The sequence below is a fragment of the Vulpes vulpes genome, chromosome 14 (assembly GCF_048418805.1).
Source record: "Vulpes vulpes isolate BD-2025 chromosome 14, VulVul3, whole genome shotgun sequence".
NCBI classification, from domain to species: domain Eukaryota; kingdom Metazoa; phylum Chordata; class Mammalia; order Carnivora; family Canidae; genus Vulpes; species Vulpes vulpes.
The window spans coordinates 52,092,767-52,098,774 of record NC_132793.1 but is presented as its reverse complement, the minus strand read 5'-3'; the positions used below and the strand labels follow the sequence as shown (position 1 = coordinate 52,098,774).

At 38.6% G+C, this 6,008-nt stretch overlaps 2 pseudogenes; both read right to left on the bottom strand.

The window, feature by feature from the left end:
• Window positions 1–419: 419 nt before the first annotated feature.
• LOC112915560 (H/ACA ribonucleoprotein complex subunit 1 pseudogene) lies at window positions 420–1,191 on the bottom strand (annotated as a pseudogene).
• A 4,079-nt stretch (window positions 1,192–5,270) lies between these two features.
• On the bottom strand, window positions 5,271–5,790 carry LOC112915601 (MICOS complex subunit MIC26 pseudogene; annotated as a pseudogene).
• Between the last annotated feature and the right edge of the window lie 218 nt (window positions 5,791–6,008).

The window sequence follows — 6,008 nt, the reverse complement described above, 5'->3', positions numbered from 1 at the left end:
CACCACCCAGTTGCCCCGAGAACCACTGGCTTAAAAAGGCCAAGATGAAGAAAGGCTTTGAGGTTACACAATGTACTTTGAGTTTCAAAATTCATGAATAATAGACCACGTAGGTAATATTTTATAATTCTAATTTCAAGGATGTGGTATGAGAACTGAAATTAACATTCTCTTTTTAATGCTTCAAATGAAAAGTGTCCATTTATTAAGCACCCACAGAGCTCCAAGCATTGTAGGAAACATTAAAACACTTGTTCATACTCTTAGAGAAAAATTGCCTATGTTGTACTCTCTTTTGCATGGCATTGATATTTTAGTTCCACTGTTGTAAAATGACGAGTTCTTCAAGACTTGCTCAAGAAAGAAGTCTCTGATCCATAGAAGTAGATCATGCAGGAAGTTTCTGTCAACTGTGACACTTAATGTCCTCTGCCCCTGCAACCACCCCACCATTCCTCCTCCGAAGCCTTCACTTCCACCTTCTCTTGTTGCCTCTAAAACCACCGCCTTGGCCACCTCCTCCTCCTGTCACCACCTCTTGGAGGTCCCTTCTCACCTGGAGGTCAAGGTAAAAACCTCTGCAGTGGTAGCAGTTTCTATGGGTCTATATAAAACTTCTGCAGGTTTTTAAAAGAAAATGCCTTCATATTTTCTGACAATTTAACAGAAAAATAAAAACCTCCAAGCCGTCCAAATAGTTCACCCACTTTACTAATTTGTTCTTTGTTCTCTAAGTAAGTAGCAGCATTGGAATAAGGCACCTTAGTTTCACCTGTAGCACATTCACAAGCTTTGCCATCTTCACAGGGATGTGAGAACTCTCCTAATAGAACTACATGCTCTGGAGGGCCTCGGTCTTGGCTTTTGCTAAAGCTGCCCCTTCCACCTCCTCGTCCGGATGCTCCTCTGTTGCCACCACCACCTCCATCTCAGAAGTGGTTGCTGCTATGGCCACGAATGAAGCTGCCACCTTGATCGAAACCTCCATGATCTCTGCCTCCAGAAGACCTGCCTGTTCCACCACCAGCCTCAAGGCTTCAGGTTAGTGCTCTTCCCCCAGCGGGCAGCAAGCTCCTTAGGCCCATCCCCTTCCCATCCTCCCTCCCCCACAAAGCTGGGATCCCTGTCCAGCTCCATTGGATCCTCAAAATTAACACTCTTTTATGTAAGAGAAACATTATAACCCGGCATCTTACCCAGTTTCCTCCTCACTAATTGGTTCCAATTGGGTCACTTTCCAGGTTGACCAGATATCCAAAAGTTTTCTGTCTCTGGAACACAATATTTAGGGATTAGGGAGGTTTAAGGGTAATGGGGTAGGAATGCCATTTACTTGAGGGCTAGAACAGTGGTTCTCAAACTGTAGCCAGCATCAGAATCACCCGGGGGGCTTGTTACAACATAGATTGCTGGAACCAACCCCAGAATTTCTGATTGAGTAGGTCTAGGGTAGGACTAAGAACCCACATTTCTAACAAGCTTCCAGGTGCTCCTCTGGGTAGCCCAGGTGGCAGGCCACTATTCAGGACCAGGGGTCTCAAGCTGGTTGCACATTATTGTCACCTGGGGAGGTTTTTAAACTCCAGATGCCCAGACCAGTAACATCAGATTCTATGGTGGTTATGATTAGGCTTCAGTATCGTTTTTTTTAAAGCTCCCCCATAGACTCCAAGGTGCAGCCCAGGTTGGAAAGTACCATCTAATCTCATAGTGGTTCTCAGCACAGGCTATACATTAGAGTAACCGAGAAAGTTTTTTTGTTTTTAATTTAGGTATAATTGGCACACATAAAAATTACCCTGCTAATGGGTCCAAGTTAGTGGTTCTTATTCACAAAGTTGCACGGCAACCACCACCACTATCTAATTACACAGCATATTCATCACCATCTAGGGAGATTTTAAACAACATTCTGATACACGGGTTCTACTCACAGGAGATTCTGATTTAACTGGTCTACTGGGTAAAAGCATCAGTGTTTTTGTAAACTCCTCAGGTGGTTCTATTGCCTAGCTAGGGTAGAGAACCACAGTTCCTTAGTTTGGTTACAGACCTTCCAACACTGTTTAAGGAATTAATACTTAATTAATACTTATACTTAGGGAGTTTCATTGACCCTGTCAGGGATGTTGTAAATATAGAGGAACTAGCACACATTCTGTCTAGACTCCTGCTTGTCCATTAAATGTGCTCAACCACAACACAAGGGAAGCATCATCCCTGATTTCTAGCTCTTGGAGCAGAGAGCTAGGGGGCCTTTATCAGATAGATCTGGAGGTGACTGTTGGTGAGCCTGGCTCTACTGCCTGCAGTACTTCCTTGCAAACCCAAGTCCAGTTCTAGAGACTACAGGAGCCTCTGGAGGGCTCAGTGGGCCCTCAAAAGTACTCAAAGCTGCTAGTAAATTTTTAAACATTTGCTTCTGTATTTTTAAGAAGCTCATTTTGTAGAGACCTTTGGTCTGACATTATTTCAGTGTTGGCCTTTTGCCGTTCAAGGCACAGAAACATTTTGAGTCTGGGGTCCTGCAGCTGTTAATTGCCAGACATTGGATAAAAAATTCTGAGCTATAGTTCAGAGATGTTCATAATTAAGGAAAATCGTGTATTGGGCACGTTCATCTCTGGAAAATGGATTCAGTGGAAAGATCATGAGATTTTTATGTCATGCAATATGGATTCAATCCCCGGTTCTGGCCCTTGCCACTAATGTGACCTGGGCAAAAAATGAGCGCTTACAATCTACAAAAGGAGAAACCAATAATAATAATAATTAATAATTAATAATAATACCTAACTCACCTTTAATAATACCTTTACATATTTTTGTGAAAATTGAATGGTATAGCTCGAAAAATGGTATAGTTCACATGAAAATGCTTTATATACTATGGCACCATATAAATGATTATGCTTTAGGATATAACTAGACGGATAGACATATGAAAGGAAGAGAGAATGCATAATTTATAAATTAAGTTGATTTCTTTTGATGTGTAGACAGTTTGAACCTTAGGACCTCAGGAGCAAAAGGCTACTTTCTCCATAGATCATTTAAAAACAGTTATTGCCTGAAATCTGGATAATGAAACCTCATTTAAACGTTTTATGGAGAAGGAGATCCTAAATTAGTATCCTTTAAGTCATCTTTTTCCCCCCACTTTCCCTTTTTTGGGGTCTTTGCTTATACAGAATTAATTATGTTTCCTTACTCTTAGTATTTAAAATTGGTGCAAGACCCTCCTTTTAATTTCTTCTTCTCATTCATCCTTATCCCTGATCCCATTTCCCATCCTTTCATAGATCCCCATTCTTTTGTTTGCAATATGGATGCTTCCAATCTACCTTCTATACCTTAGTTTATGTGGCTACATGTGTAGTTGTAAAAATATTGCTTGGCATGTGTGAAATTGTTTCTAGGCATTTACACATTTCTTATTTTGCTATAAACCTCATTTATTTCCTGTAGCAGTATGTTTATTTAATTTTACCATGGTAAGAACATTTATATGAGATTTACCTTCTTAACAAATTAAGTGTATAATACATTTTTGTCAACTATAGGTACAGTGTTGTACACCAGATCTCTTGAGCTTACTTATCTTGCTTAACTAAAACTTTATGCCTGTTGATTAAAAACTACCCATTTTTCTCTTTTTCCAGTCTCTGCAACCACCATTCTACAATTTGATTCTATGAATCTATTTTAGATATCTCATAAAAGTGGAATCATGCAGCATTTGTCTGTCTATATCCGGCTTATTTGACTTAGCATGACATCTTCACAATTCATCCGTGTTGTCACATATTGCAGGTTTTTCTTCTTTTTAAAGGCTGAAGAGTCTTCCATTGAATGTATATACCATTGTGAGATCCAGTTGTGCTATTATATGAAGATTGGATTGATTTTCTTTTGTTCACTGCATATTATTCCATCTTAGACAAGTACTCTATCATACTCTTCCCCTAGTGAGGGGCACACATGTTGCCTCCAACCCCCACCACTAAAAACAATCATGCAGTGTCCTCTCTGAATGTCTCCTGTACACCGTTATACCGAGTGGAGTTCCTGAATCACGGGGAATATACAAACTTAGTATCACTAAATCCTGCCAAATTGCAATCCAAAATGATCACACTAGATTACGCTCCCACCTGGTCTGTAAGAAGGTTCCTATTGCCCCATATTTTTGCTGGCAGGTGATATATTCAGTGCTTAAATTTTGTGAGTATGAATAATATCAGATGATATCTCCTGATAGTCTTAATTAACATTTTTTATTATAAGTGAAATTAAACATCTCCTCAAATTTTTTTTTAATGATTAGATTTTCAGTGAATTGCCTATTCATATTTTTTATCCATTTTTCTATCGGGTTTCTATCTTTTCCTTGTAAATTGTTGAGAGTTCTTTATATATTCTAGAAACTAATGGTTTGTCTGTCATAGATGTTATAAAGATCTTCCAGTATGTGAGTCACTTTTTAATATTGTATATAGGGTCCCTTGTTCAATAGGAACTTTGAATTGTTTTGATATAGCCAAACTCCATCCTTAATTCTTTTTAGGGATTGTACTTTGAGGGTTACTTTTAAGACATCCTTTTCTACCTAAGGTCCCAAAGGTTCTCATTCAGGGTCTGCCTCATAACTTTATTATTAATTTTTCACTTGTTCTTTTACCAGTAGTATATTGCTTTAACTGTGATAGTTTTTCTTAATGTCTGTAGTATTTCTTAGTATCTGCTTAGGTCAAGCTCCTTATTTGCTCTTCTTTTTTAAAAATTGTTTTAATTGTTTCTGGTCCTTTATTGTTCTACATTAATTTAAGAAGCAGTTTTACCCAGTTTTCCCAAAATATTCCACTGAAATTTTTATTGTAATTGCATGGAATTTTTAGATCAATTTATGGAAATCTACATCTTTAAATTATAAAGGTATCACATCATTTATATGTGTGACTTTCATTTATTCAAATCTTCCCTCTTCTTTTTTTTTTAATTTGGAATTTTAATTATGTACATAAATAGCAACATGGGAACGAGGAGTTCTAATGCTGGACATTATTTCTCTAGGTGAAAGGATTTCCAATTAGTCCACTTGTAGTATGGCATCACCCAAGATAACAAAGAAGCCTAGAATAGTTTTTCCTGAAGAAGAAAGCCAATTTACTACATTCAGAACTGACTTCTCTGCCATTCTTCTGTAGAAAATGCATGGAGTTTCCAATGTTTACCTATAACTGATTAAAATGGGCAGAGCATGGAGCATTCTACTTATTTCCAGGTGAACTCTTCACATTTCCTGGCTGGACAAATACGATGGCTTGTTGTGGATAATAAAGAGAGGCAGCTAGTCCCATGAGCCCAGGTGGATGCACCAGCTTCTTTCTTTCTTTTTGACCCTCTAGCCAAAAGAAGTCCAACAATGCCAGCAAAACCAATAACACCAAGTCTTGGAAAAAATCCAGGAGGTGCATTTTGGAGATATTCATAGCTGTCTAACCCCCACTGAACTAAGCTCTGCATCTTGGGCTTCGTTTGTGAGTACATTTCCTGACACCAACTTGTATATGGCTTGCAATAATGTCAGAGATGTGAAATGCTTTTTTCAAGCTGGGTCGTTGGCTCCTTCACATATTTAGATTGACCCTCAGGAACGAAGTAGAGTGAAAGCTCATTAACCTTCACAGAAGTTTTGTGAGGTGAGTCCCTTTTAGGTGATGCATAGACTTTAAAGGTGAGCAGACTCAGGCTGGCTGGCCCCAGAGACGGCCGAATTACCTTGAACATGTTGCTGACAGAGGTGGCTCCAGTGGGGTCCTTCCCTCTTCTTTTAAATTTAAATTTTCCTCTATAAGGACCATCATTAGGCCAACTCGTAGTTTTTAGCGTTTGAGTTATTGTAAATAATGTTTTTATTTTCCATCACATTTTCTAATTAGTTATTGCTGGTATAAAGGACTGCTGTTTGTCTTTGTTTAATGATATTTGTATTTCTCAACCTTGCT